The sequence below is a fragment of the Myotis brandtii genome, unplaced genomic scaffold (assembly GCF_000412655.1).
Source record: "Myotis brandtii unplaced genomic scaffold, ASM41265v1 scaffold976, whole genome shotgun sequence".
NCBI classification, from domain to species: Eukaryota; Metazoa; Chordata; class Mammalia; order Chiroptera; family Vespertilionidae; genus Myotis; species Myotis brandtii.
Genome location: NW_005372055.1, coordinates 506,876 through 516,377, shown reverse-complemented (window position 1 = coordinate 516,377; position 9,502 = coordinate 506,876). Strand labels below are relative to the sequence as shown.

Below are 9,502 nucleotides of genomic sequence, written 5' to 3'. Positions count from 1 at the left end.
CTTCTCCTAACGCAGCATAAAGTCCTCCTTGCTGTAGGAGGAGGAGGTCTAATCCTCTCCGGTTTTGTAAAACCATCTCGGGAAGGGAGTCAACTTGTCTGTTTACTCGGGAGATGGAGTCCTAGAGGTGCCCTAGATCCTGGTTTACTTGACTGGTTAATTCTCCTATATTGAGATCCCCTTGGATTAAGGCTGTGGTCTCTATTGCTGTTGACCCTGCTATCCCCAATCCTATGAGAATGGGAATGAGAATTGGAGCTCTCTTCCATCGTGATAGAAATAGAGGTGGGTAAATCAGAGTTCTTCCTTCATCACCATTATAAATCTGGGGAAGGACATATAGAAGAATACAGAAGATGGATGCAGATTGGGTCCAGAACCTGTAGGAGGAGGTACAGTGGGTGAGGCCATCTGTACAGGCAAACCAGGTCTGATTTGGGGCATGGTAAAAGGTTTCAGCGTCATTAGAACTTATTAGTATGGTGGAATTGCAGAGGTCAGGATATGGGGAAGCCTGAAGGTTGTATGTGGAGGATATGAGGCAAGTACCCTTTCCTTGAGGGTCCCTTAGGGTTAGCCTTGGTCATCCCCAGTCACATCCTTTGCTATCTTTGGAGGGGATTAGGGGCTTAATAACTCCTATTCCCATATAGTAAGGTGGTTTGGAGTTAAGACATAACCAGCAGTCAGCCCCTAAGTCTGGTTGGGAAGCGTTAACAAACCAGTGCATAATTGCTAGCATGGTTAGGAGAGATGGTTCGAAGGGGGAGATGGGTTGAAGAAGTGGTTTAGAGTGGGGGAGATTGCTAGTAGGTGTGAGAGGGAGATGGTGTATAATGGGAGGTTTTGTTGGGGCAGGTCAGACTGGTATGGGTAAAGCTAGGTCAGCTAGTGCCCCAGTGGGCCTTTTGGGTAGGTCCGGGGCCCATCTTTGGATGGTGAATAGAGTACCTGGGTCCCAGCCTGATGCATACAATCTTATTCTCCATGTTCTTCCAATTTTCCAGGAAGAATCCTGGGAGTTTTTTATTTTAAATTCTATGGAGTTGCAATTTCCTATGGTACAGGAGGTAGGCTTGGAGGTCCTCAAAAACTTGAGATAGTAGTCACCATCCCTATGGTAGTTATTTATAGTGGAGAGGGTTTCACAGTCCCAATGGGGGTAGAAAAACTCTCCTGAGTGTATGCACTGATAGCTAATTTTTCCACTTCCCTGGCAAATATAGATGCTTATATTCTGTAAGCCTTTTTCCTGTGTTAGAGCTCCACATCCCCATACCCTGACACCTGCCTTCCCTTCCCTATTTACTAAAGGGCGACTTTCGGGTACAGAGATGGTATCCTGGAAAAGGGAGCAAAGAGCTATAGTGAACTGTATGCCTCCCCATCCCTCAGTTAAATCTGCGAGAGTTTCACCCCTTATTCTATTTCTGAGTTCCCATGTCCATTTAAGCAGGGGGGGGGCACTATGGGGGTTTTCAACATTGTTAAACCACTCAGCTTTGAGGTTTCCTTCACCAAGTCTTATAAAGAGAGTTAATAACATGATGCACGTGAGAGTTTTATCTTTAGAGGATCCGAAGAGTCCTGGATTCTCCATTCTGCTGGTGCTGCCTTAAGCTGGGTGTGATGAAGCCACATTGGGATCCTGTCGACGTTGACTGCCATGGGGGTGGTTAGGATGACGGTGTGTGGTCCCTTCCAGGTAGGAGTCAGTCCTTGGATGGTAAATTTCTTTACCCAAACAGAGTTACCAGGGTGGAAGGGATGAACCGGATCAGAAGTTGGTACAGGCAGAGCGTCTTGGCATGCTTCTGGACTGCTCTCTGGGTTGACTGTAAAGTCTGTAAGGACATGAGTAAAGATTGGTTATGGATTTCAGCTTTCATTTCTTCTCTGAGTTTTGGAAGTATTGGAGGGTGTCTCCCAAACATAATTTCATATGGGGAGAACCCCACTTGGTATGGGGTGCATCTTGTCCTGAGCAGGGCGAAGGGGAGTAAAGTGGCCCAATTTTCACTGGTTTCTGAGATAAATTTGGTGAGGTCCTCCTGTAAGGTCCTACTCATGCTCTCTACCTGCCCAGAGCTTTGAAGCTGGTAGGCGCAATGTATTTTCCAATTAATATTTAATGTTTTTGCTATATCCTGTGAAATTTTGACTATAAAAGCAGGTCTGATCCTAAAGTTACAGGTAAGCCAAATCTGGGGACTATTTCCTGGAGTAACTTTAGCTACTATTGTGGCTGTTTCTTTCTTAGTCGGGTAGGCTTCAACCCATCCTGGAAGGTGTCTATAAAAACTAAGAGATATTTATACCCTGCTGCTGGGGGCCTGATTTCTGTGAAGTCTATTTTCCAATGTTCCCCCGGGGAATTTCCCCGAGCCCAGATTCCTGTCGGGGGTCTTTTGCCCTGTCTGGCATTCACTTGAGCGCAAGTGAAGCATTGGGACAAAATGTTATTATACTATCTAGGTTGGGTATATAGTATCTGTCCCTTAGGATTTCAGTAAGCTTGGTATGGCCTAAGTGGGTGGACTGGTGCAACTGGTTAACTATTGTCCGACCTAGAGCCTCAGGAACTAAAAGTCGGCTATCCGGTAAAGTCCGCCATTCTTCTGGGCTTCTGGAAGCCTGCTTCTGTGTGGCTAGTCTCTCCTCCTTCTCTGTGTAGGCTGGTGAGGTGGGTAGGTCAGGGTCTGGAAGAGTCACTAGAACCTGTAAGGGCCCACTGGTTTTAGGGCAGCCTCCCAGGCCACTTCTTCTGTGGCCCGGTTCCCTCTTGCTTCTGGGGAGTTCCCTTTCTGGTGCCCCTTACAATGGACCAATGCCACTACTTTGGGTAGCCATATGGCTTCCAGTAGAGCCAAAATCTCTTCTTTATTTTTATTGTCCTTTCCAGCTGAAATCAAAAGTCCCCGGTCCTTGTAAATAGCACTGTGTACGTGAGCTGTTGCAAATGTGTACCTGCTATCAGTATAAATTGTTACTGATTTGTCTTTTGCCCACCAGAGAGCCTGAATAAGGGCAATTAATTGGGCCTTCTGTGCCAATGTCCCCCGGGTGAGTGCCTGAGACCAGATGGTTGGGTCTAAAGTAACTACCGCCGCCCCTACATACCTGATTCCTTCCTGGACAAAACTGCTCCTGTCCTGAGATGCCAGTAGGGTGTCAGTGAGGTCCGGGTGAGCTATCTTTACAAAGTCGATGACCTCTAAACAGTTATGTAGAGGTTCTTTAGGGTCATCATCAGGGAAGAGGCTGGCAGGATTGATGGCAAGAGTCTTGTGGAACTTGATGTGGGGCTGGTCGAGCAGAAGAGCCTGAAGCTAGGTGACTCGAGCATTTGACATCCAGCACTCCAGTGTGCTCTGGAGTAAAGCCTCAACTGCATGTGGGGCAGTTAGGATTAGTTCCTGCCCTAGGGTTAACTTGTCTGCTTCTTTGACAAGTATAGCTGTGGCTGCTACCACCCAGAGGCAAGCAGGCCAGCTGGATGCAACAGGGTCGAGTCTCTTGGAAAAGTAGGCTACTGGTCTTCTCCAAGGCCCAAGACTTTGGGCGAGGACCTTTTTCACTATGCCCCTTGTTTCGCATATGTAGAGGTGGAAGGGCTTGGTTAAATCTGGCAGTGCTAAAGCAGGAGCTGATGTTAGGGCAGTTTTTAATTTTTTAAAGGCTTGTTGCTCTGTTTCAGACCACTCTAGTGGTTTCGTTCCCCCTGTGCTGGAATATAACAGCTTAGCAATCTCTGCAAACCTCAGGATCCACAGGTGGCAGTATCCAACTGCCCCCAGGAATTCTCATAACTGTCTCTTAGTCTTGGGGGTGGGGATTCGCAGGATTGCCTCAATCCTACTGAGGGAGAGTGTCCTCTTGCCTTGACAGATGTTGTATCCTAAGTACGTAACTTTGGGGGTGCAGAGCTGAGCCTTCTTGGCCGATACTCTGTACACCAGAGTCTATAATGTGTCTAGGAGACTTTCAGTAGCCTTCCGACACTCAACCTCAGTGTCTGTAGCAAGGGGGAGGCCATCTACATACTGCAGTAGAGTACACTCGGGGTTGGTATGCCAAAAAGCGAGCAGATCTGAGCTTAAGGCTTCATCAAATAAGGTGGGGGAATTCTTGAACCCCTGTGGTAACCAAGTCCAAGTTATTTGCCCAGAAAAACCTGCCTCAGTGTCTGTCCATTCAGATGCAAAAATAGGTTGGCTTGTGTGAGCTAAAGGGATGCTAAAGAAGGCATCCTTCAAGTCTAAGACAGTGTAGAATTTACACTCTGGAGGGAGGAGGCTTAGGAGTGTAAGGGTTAGGGACTGTCAGGTGAATAGTCTCAACCTGTTTATTTACTTCCCTTAGGTCTTGTACCAGCCGGTAGTCCTTTATCCTTGCTTTTAGGACTGGGAGTAAGGGGGTGTTCCAAGGGGACTGGCAAAGAATTAAAATACTTGCTTCTCATAGTCTGTGAATGTGTGTAGCAATACCCCGCTTAGCCTCTAGGCTCATAGGCTATTGTCTTACCCAAGCCAATGTTGTAGTGGCCATTAGCTGGACTACGACCGGAGTTTGGTGGCTTGCCAGTTCCAGAGGGTTGCTCTCTGCCCATAAGGTGGGGAAGAGCTGCTGAAGTCTCTTTAAGAGGGCTCACTGGTGGATGAAGCTTCTGGAGGCAGTTCTTCCTGTAAGAGATATTCCTCTGACGGAGGGCAGGTGAGTAGGATCCTAGTAGGGGAAGAATCTTGGGCTGGAAGGCCCACGGTAAGGTGGGCCTTGTCCCCTTCAAATGAGATTGTAGCTTGCAGCTTCTGTAGGAGGTCTTGCCCTAATAGGGGGAAAGGACATTCCAGGATGACTAAGAATGAATGGGTTACAGTGCTTTTCCTAAGATCTACTGTCCTTTTTGAAGTCCATATACAGAGAGCTGACTTTCCCATGGCTCCCTGAATAGAAGTTTTCTTGGTGGTTATTTGTCCCATGGCTCGGTCAGGACGGAATAAGTAGCACCAGTATCTACTAGAAAACTGACAAGCTTTCCCCCTGTCTGTAATGTCACCATGGGCTCCTGGGGGCTGAGCAGGATGGAGCCCCGGCCCCGTCAATCCTCCTCTAGATTCAGGACCCTCGAGGCCTGAGACTGCCTTTTCCCATCGCGTTGGGATGGGTCCCAGTTGGGGCAGTCTCTCTTTCAGTGTCCATTTTTCTTACAATAGGCACACTGGTTTTTCCCTAATGAAGGTCTGTTTCCTTGCTGCTTCCTTTGGGGGTCTGTCTCTTTTAGAGCTGCTACAGCTGCTACAACTGCCTTTGCTATTCTCTTGTCCTGCTTCCCTTTGGGGAATCTTGGTTGTTAAATACCTTTTGGGCTATTTCAATTAATTGAGACAGATTCATACCCTGGAATCCCTCCAGTTTTTGAAGCCTTTTTTTGATGTCTGGAGCGGACTGGGTTACAAAGGCTAAATTAAGTGCTCTTTGATTCTCTGGAGCTTCTGGCTCAATGGGAGTATAAACTCTGTAAGCCTCACAGAGGTGCTCCAGAAAAGTCGTGGGTGACTCCTGGGCTCCGTGAATAACTTCAGTAACTTTTGATAAATTTGTAGGCTTCTGAGCCGATGCCTTGATGCCAGCTAAAAGTACACGGTGAAAAGTGTCCAAGGAAGCCCTCCCTCCTGCTGAGTTAGGGTCCCATCGAGGCCAGAGGGATGGGAAAATCTCCTCCACCCACTCTCTATTCTCCTCCAGGGATCCTCCCCCTGGCCTTAGGGCTGCTTTCTTAGCCTCAAGCCAAATCCTGTCTCTCTCTTCTGAAGTGAAAAGAGTAATCAACAGCTGCTGACAGTCCTCCCAAGTTGGTCAGTGGGTATGAAAGACAGATTCCAGGAGGCTAATTAAGGCTTAAAAAAGGGGAAGTTTGGGTCTTCCAATTATAGAGGTCACTAGTGGAGAAGGGAACATAGACCAGGAAGTGTTGCTCTCCTAAATTCCCTTCTGTTGGGGTGCTTCCCTCAAGGGTAGGAGAGATCCTGTGGGAGGGGCACCTCCGGCAATACGGGAGGGGAGAATGAAGGTGACCGCTCCCCTTGTGATGGAGCCTGGGGACTGGGAAGCTGGGGTGAAGGCAGAGGCTGTGGAACCTGGGAATTATAAGGTGGAGGGAGGTCTACTTCCTCTGATGACGGGGGAAGAACTGGATGCTTGGAAGGCATCCCTCCCCTGGCATTTCCATTCGCGGTGCTTTCCTCCACAGTACTTCCCTTCGTGGCACCCCCCTTGGAGGCAACACTTCCCTCTGTGGTTCCTCTCTTGGACCGGGCTACTAATACCTGGGCCCCGATTTGTAAAGCACAACTCTTCAACCATAGTGGGGGGTTCTGAACTAAATCTAACCATTTATCTATGTAAGAAAATTGATCCGGGTGCCCGGGATTCCCAGTGACTTTATCCAGACTGTCTTTGCAAGCCCGGGATTGAGAGATCCTGTGTCTGGCCAGCCCACCCTAAATTTTGGCTTCTCTGACTCTCATAAAGTTTTCAACTTTCCTTTTGAATACTTTATGCCATATACATCCTCAGAGAAACCTTCCCTAAAATGCCTCAGCATACATTCCAAGGGTGTCTTGGCCGTGCTGGATCCCCTTCCCATTGTGAAGCAGAGGGAGACAATTCCCACTAAGAGGAAGAACAGGAACAGCAGGAAATTCTGAGGCAGCCACAGACCACTGCTGTAGCAGTCCTCTTCTCTCCCTCTCCCCGTAGGCTGGGGTGCTGCTTGTGGAGAAAAATGACTTAGTTGGACTGAAAAAGAATGTGGAGGAGGGTAAGGATGTGCAGGGAAATTTCTTGTGGATAGAAATCCTGGAGGGTCCCTTGATAGAAAATATCTTCGATCCAGTCTCAAATGCCTTCAGGGGTGAATGAAGAGGGGTAGAACCAAGTTAAGTCCTCTAGGAGGGCTCTAATAAATGACTGAAAATGACATATCAGACAAAACATACAACCATGAAAACAACAAACCACACAAGACATACAACCAGGGTTAACAGGGTCCATAAGTAGACAATAGACAATTATGCTAAGACAGACAGGCAAATGAAAGTGGGGGTGGGTAATCTACTTCTGTAGATTCATTCAGATGTCCGCCTGGGAGCTTAGACTTGTCTTAGCTAAGGTGCACCCGTATAAACCCTGGGCCTGGTCACCTCTGAACGGGGGTGAGTCACCGTTATGCTGTATGACAAATCATGGAAACGCAGGTAAGGGCCCACTCGGACTCTGTAACTGAGGTTGTGGAGCCACACAATGGATAGGAGAGCACACGCACTCTCCCTCCACATTCACACTCTTTCAGCAGACAATCACTCTTGGAGGTTAAACAGTTAACTGAAACACTGCCTAACTCCCCTAATAGACATGAGGGCACTACCGGCACCCATGCCCCAGGAACAGGACAGGATTCTCAACCAACATCTCAGTGAGAACGTCACCAGGGAAGTTACGACTGCATCCCAGTCTTTTCCCCAGTATAAGATGACTAGTCAAAGGCAGACAAAAAAAGTGAACCCAAAATTCCTTAATTGAATTTGAATTCACTCACCTCTAGAGGCTTTTTTTCTGATGACTCCAAAAGAATGCAAGGGCATGTCAGGTGTCCTCTGTCTGGCTGTCAAGATCACTGAGAAGCGTCTCTGGGGCTCTGGAAAGCTTCGTCAGGTTGTACCTCCCCCTAGAGATCCTCAGGGCCTGACAGCCAGGCCGGGGAGGCTGTCCATCCCAGGCGTCCGAGACTAGGTGCGGGTAGGCACCTGTCTCTGATCTCGCTGACGCCTCCAAATGTATTGCAAATCAGTGAGCTGGACAAGACGCCTTAATGAGCCAATTATTTAGGAGTCATCTTTATTGCACACAGGTTCAGAGCAGATTACCTCTGTCAAATTCTGAACAAACACAGGAAGGAGTATTCCCTTTTTATATCCTTCTAGTTCTTTGTGTAAGTTATTTTTGGAGGCTGTAACCTTGAGTATATATCATATCTAACAAAGACCTGTCATACCTGATAGATCCTCCCTTCCCCCAACTGGTAGACTGAGTATGACGTAACCTGCAGCCCGGAAATACCTGAGTGACTAACCATGTACCTTATATGGAATATACATTGGACTACCAATCCACACCTGCCAAATACCCTAAGCCCTTGTCCTATATGGACCATACAGTAAGCCACAAATCAGTGTGCTCTGAGTACACTAAGCCTCCACCCCTTCCCATTCCGCCCCTCAAAAGGCTTGCCCTCCTCTGCACGTGCTGCTGTCCTCCCATTGTGAGACAGCCCGGCAGGTCCTTCTCCTCTCATAAAGCCTGTAGTCCTAGTTTTCGGCCTCTGTCTGATTTTTCAATATCTATACAGATAACTTGTAACCTTGAATACATATCTATACAAACACCTGGCATCAGTATCAGTGTATCAGCCCCTTATGTTAGATGGCTAGCTTGTAAGGTCAGACAATTAAGTTTATCTTTTCTATTCAAGCAAAAAAGCAAAGTTATTTTACAATCTAAAAATAACAGAGGGACTAGCAAAAAAATAGCAGAGAATTTCAAAACAGCAGTTTCAAACAGCAATTTTTTCCAAAGGAGGGGTTACTATTAATTATGCTTCAATGTTTATATAGATTTTCAAATTAGGTCAAAGTTTCAAATAACCCAGACAGTTTAAATACAAATGTCCAGAGTTCCAAATCTCCTCCATAGTTTTTTTTTCCTTTTCTTTTTCTTCCTTTTTTTTTCTGCTGAGGAAACATTTTTAAGTGGGTAAGTCCTATGCCAGGAGGTTTCAGAATTGTCCGAATTTTTTCTTATTTTGCCCTTATTTAATTTAAATTTTGAATAATTTCCTCCCAATTTTATATAAGAATTATAAGGTACAAAAGTGACAGACATACTCTTATGACAAAATAATCAAGGTTAAAAACAAGGGCTATAACATGCTGTTAACTAAGAAAACATTTGTGGACGAAAGGGGCCACATGCTGACCTGACAAGCTCAGGAGAGGCCTGCATGGCAGTTTTTCAGACTGGGAGACCTAAAGTAACCACAAAGGATGGTCTGAAATTAAACTTTAACTAAAAGCAGTTATGGTGGGCAGTTACGTCCTAGGCCAGTATCTTCACTGATAAGGTCAACTGAGCCCATCTGTCTTTTTGCATCTATGATAACATATCCTTGGGATGTCTGGGTAACTTGTGACTTCCCTTTTTTTATGGAGCCCCTGGGGCACAGCCAGGTGTGTTGGGCCCAGGACAGATGCCGCAGATTCTTTCATTTATCATGTTAATTGTTCCTGCACCCACCTAAGTATGTGTCCATCATTTTACTTTTTATTCTATCCTAGAGGTTTCCCCGCTTCGCTTAATCCCACCTCCTTAAATCTGTCACCAGTGAATTTCATGTAACCCACCTATGTCCCTCCTTTGATTGCAATGTATAAATACAATTGTAACC

The 9,502-nt window shown here is 46.7% G+C and overlaps 1 pseudogene; it reads right to left on the bottom strand.

Moving 5' to 3' along the window:
- Window positions 1-1,736: 1,736 nt before the first annotated feature.
- On the bottom strand, window positions 1,737-6,363 carry LOC106724794 (annotated as a pseudogene).
- Window positions 6,364-9,502: the final 3,139 nt, after the last annotated feature.